We start from the raw sequence: 4,586 nt of genomic DNA on the forward strand, positions 1-4,586 counted from the left end.
AAAAAAAAAAAAAAAAAAAAAAAAAAAAAAAAAAAAAAAAAAAAAACCCAAGCAGACAAAGAACAAGCCAGGAAAATGGATTGGATTTTCCACAATACATTTCAAAAAAGAAAAGCCTAATGTTGGTTGTTTAACTGGTGATTTTTACTGGCTATTTAAATAAGAATTTAAGGCAATCTTTCTTGTATTCTTCCAAAACTTACAGAGGAGAGAATGCTTACAAGTCCATGCTGTAAGTTCAGCATTACTCTGATATAAAACCAAGACAAAAATCTCTGAAAGAAAAAAATACAGGAAAATGTTCTGATGAGCTTAGTTGCAAAAATTCTCAACTGTATATTGTCAAATAGAATTCAAGAGAATATTTTAAAAAATTATACCATGATCAAGTCAGGTTTATCTGGGATATCAGGACGACTTAGCGTATGCAATTCAATCAATATGCTACATCACATAAAAATGAAGAGTAGAAATTGTACAGTCTCAATAGGTGTAGGAAAAACATTTGACAATATACAATACTTTTTTCATGAAAAACTCAGCAAATTGTTTACAGAATCTTTACTTTAAAACAATAAGCCCACATTTGATAAGAGCGCAGCTAACATCGCAGTCAGTGGTAAAACCTGAAATTTTTGTCCCTAAGATAAGGAAAGGTGTGTTATGGCTTGTGTCTAGTTGTCCCTCCTAAGCCTCAGATAGTTACAAGGTGAACTTCTAGAGTTTGTGATGAATTCATGATCTGGTGCTGGGATTTTGGGTGTGAATGCTCCTGAGATTACGGATGTGAGTACTGCCGGGATTATAAGTGTGAGTACCGTACCCGCCTGGGACAGATAGCCTGCATGCAGTATAAAGGAGACAGACTGGCTCTCTGTAGCCATTGTTACTGCTACTCCTCCCATTCGCTCTTGCTCTTTTGCTATTTCCCACTGCCACGAACTGCTGCCATCTGTCACGTGCCACTCTGCCTTGGAGATGGCTGAGTTTGGACTGAAACCTCCATGAACTGTGAGCTAAGTAAACCTTTCTTTCCTTAATTTTGGGGTCAGGTATTTTTTCCGAGCAACGAGAGAAGAGGAACTGAGATAGGGTGCCCATATTATTCAATAAAATACTGGAAGTCCTAGTCAGAGCAATTAAGCAAGAAAAAGAAATAAAAGCTTCAAAGTAGGATAAAAAAAGTTGGATAAGAGTCAGTATAATTGTCTTTCTTTGCACATTACAAGGTTTAAATAAGCCTGAATGTATGAATTCAATAAAATTAGAGTATGTACAATACAAAAATTAGTAGTATATCACTACAATTAACTGTCTAAAAAGATTTTCAAGAGAGCAATAAAATTTATAATAGTAACAAGAAAAATAAAGCAAATAATTTTCCTAAGGCAAAATATCTGTACATTGAAAACTATGAAACATAGATGATAGAAATCAAAAAATAGAGACCAATGGTAAGATATCCTGTCCAGGGTTGCTGTGATAGTCAGCTTTCTGTTGCTATGCCAAGCATCTGTGACCATCAAAGTTGTATTAGAAAAGGTTTAGTTTGATTCACCATTTTGGGAATCCATTCTATGACACACACTCTTCCTTGCTTCTGACATGGAGCAGCATAGTGCATCTTAGCCAGATCACCACTTGGAGGAATCCTGTTCACGCCATAGTTGGGAACCAGAGAGAATTTAAAACCTTCAATTCTTTTCCAGGGTGAATCCATTGACGTAAGGCCTTCCATTATTTCCCAACTCTTAAAAATGTTGACCCAATGGGTCTTTAGTAGCTGGATATTCAAGCTATAGTAATTGCAAAAATTATCATTGTTATATTATTTATGCTTCTCAAAGTGATCTAAGAACTCAGGGAAAGTCTTACAAAAATTTCAAAGGCAGGGCGTGGACCCCATGGCGGGAGGTGGTGGCCAGGCTCAGGGCCAGTGGATATGGAGGCACCTCCTTAGGTCGCTGAGTGACCAAGACTTTGGAGTTTTTTCTGCAATACTTGTGAATCTCAGGCTAGGTGCTCAGCCTGAAAGTGCATCTGGAGAGATCCCTGACAGGAGACAGAGTTGAGCCTTAGAGCAAAGTCTCTGCATAAATGATTAATGCCTCCATGGTGGGGGAGGAGCCACACTGAGAAGCACTGGAAAAGAGCCCTCCAGGATCAACCATAAGACACTAAGGTCCCCGGCTCAGTCTCCTTGCTGGGGAGGTTTCGGTGACACTGCCACACAGGGACTGCAGTTCTACTGGGGACTGAATGCAGGCACATAAAGAGACCCTTGGTGCTTACCATGTTCTTCCTGTAATGTTGTGACCTGAGGAGGGGGACATGGAGGAGAGAGAACTGGATGGTGAATCACAGAGTGAGGTCCTAGGAGCCCCTGACCTTTCCAGAAGGTGACTGTAGACTTTACCAGGGAGGAGTGGGAGCAGCTGCAGCCTGCTCAGAAGGCGCTCCACCAGGACGTGACACTGGAGAACTACAGGAACTTGGTGGCACTGGGGTGCCAGGCGAATAAGCCAGAGAGGATCGCTCAGCTAGAGTGGGAAGGGCTGTGGCCTGTGGGCACTCTCTCACATGGGGACAGTGGACCTAAAATTAAAAAATCAAGTCTAAACCAGAATATTTCTGGTGAAAATCAAAGCTATGACATGATTATGGAAAGACTAACAGGAGACAGTTTCTGGTATTCAGTCTTAGGAGGACTCTGGGATTTTCATTATCAGTTTGAATTTAACCAAGAAAACCAGCAGAGACTTTTGGGACAAGAATCTTCCACCCACCAAAAGATTATATAGAAGAAACATTAAATGTAACAAGTTTGATAACTAAAAAAACCCTCAAAACAAGTACATCAAAAGATTCCTTCAAATAAAATGCCCCTTTATAACACACTAGGAAATACCATCAAACATAATTCAGACTGGACTTACTATAAGGGAAACTATGTAAGGGAAAATCCCTATGAATATAATGAGTATGGAGAAATCTTCAACCAACAGATACTTTTCATTAATCATATTCATACTGAAGAGAAATGCAATGAATGTGGGAAGGGCTTCAACTACAGTTTGTCTCATACCCAACCAAGATAGTGCACACAGGTGAGACACCCTGTAAGTGTGAGGAATGTGGGAAAAGAGAATACATCTTATTCAACATCAGAGAACTCGCACAGGGGAAAAACCTTTTATATGCAATCAATATAGGAAAGCCTTCCATCAACATTCTTCCTTCACTTCTCATCTGAGAATCCATACTGGAGAGAAGCCCTATAAATGTAATCAATGTGCTAAAGCCTTTAGTCATACCAGTGCTCTTACTGAACATCATAGACTTCATACTAGAGAGAAACCTTATGTGTTAGTTGATACATTGTGTCAACTTGGCTGAATCAGCTCCAGCAGTTCTCAACATGGGGGCCTAGCCCTGCAAGTGGGCAGGGCCCAGGAATTGAGAAAGGCAGGAAGCTGCCCTGCCTGGTTTCCTGCCGTCCCACCCAGCTTCTGTAGAGAAGTCTCAGTCTTTAGAGGAGCTTGATTTTTGCAGCTGCATCACTTTGGAGGAGCTCTGATCTTCACTGTGGAGCACTGGTCTTCACGTAGAAGGAAGAGAGGGGCTTGATGGACGCCGCAGCTGCTGCTCCTCCTCTGCTCTTCATTGTTTTCTGCTGCATGAACTGCTGTCATTTGCCTTGGAGCCAGCGGAATATGGACTGAACCCTCCAGTAACTGTGAGCTAAATAAATCTTTCCTTCCTTCATTTTGAGTGTCTGGTATTTGTCCCAGCAACAAGTAAAAAGTAACTAAGACACCTTATGAATGTAGTTTTTGTGGGAAAGCCTTCAGCCAGAGGATGCATCTTAATCAACACCAATGAAAACATACAGGAGAGAAGTCCTATAAATGTAATGAATGTGGGAAAGCCTTTAGTCAGAATGCACACTTTAATCAACATATAAAAATCCATGCCCATGAGAAATTATGTGACTATAAATATGAGAAAACTTCAAGCCACAGGTCTTCATTTAGCACATAGTTGTGCGGAGGTAAACTGTGAATTTATAAATGTGGAAAAGTTTTATCAGATCTTTCTATTCAGTATCAAATTACTCATTTTTTATGTGTGTATTTTTTTAGGGAAGGGTCTACAGGGTGTTCAGAGTCTCACTACTAAATCAGACTCACATTGATTCTCCTGTTTACAGCCTCCCAAGTGCTGGGCACGTGCCACCACACCCAGTCTCAATTGCCACCTCAGCATGCCCCAGGGGCGGGGCCAGCTGGGCAGGCCTGGAAATCAAACCCACAGCCCCTGTGCCTGCTTGCAGTTGCTTTAATCTGCTGAGCTATTTGGCTGGCCCTACAGTTGAGAAGGATTTATTTTGCCTGGCTCAGACTACCTGAAGGGCAGGTCTGGTAAGGCATGTGGAGCTGGGGATTGAACCATAGTATCTTGTACTTGACTGTGTTTGCATAAGAATGAGCTTAAACAACTGAGCTAACCAGCAAGATCCCCAAATGACTCATTTTGTCTTTTTTTTTTGGTGGAACCTGTGATTGAACTCAGGCCCTTGTGCTTAC

General features: G+C 41.1%; 1 pseudogene; it reads left to right on the plus strand.

The window, feature by feature from the left end:
• Positions 1-1,904: 1,904 nt before the first annotated feature.
• Positions 1,905-4,041, plus strand: LOC105741705 (annotated as a pseudogene).
• The last annotated feature ends 545 nt before the right edge of the window (positions 4,042-4,586 follow it).

This window comes from Octodon degus, unplaced genomic scaffold (genome assembly GCF_000260255.1).
Source record: "Octodon degus isolate 3935 unplaced genomic scaffold, OctDeg1.0 scaffold00020, whole genome shotgun sequence".
NCBI lineage: Eukaryota > Metazoa > Chordata > Mammalia > Rodentia > Octodontidae > Octodon > Octodon degus.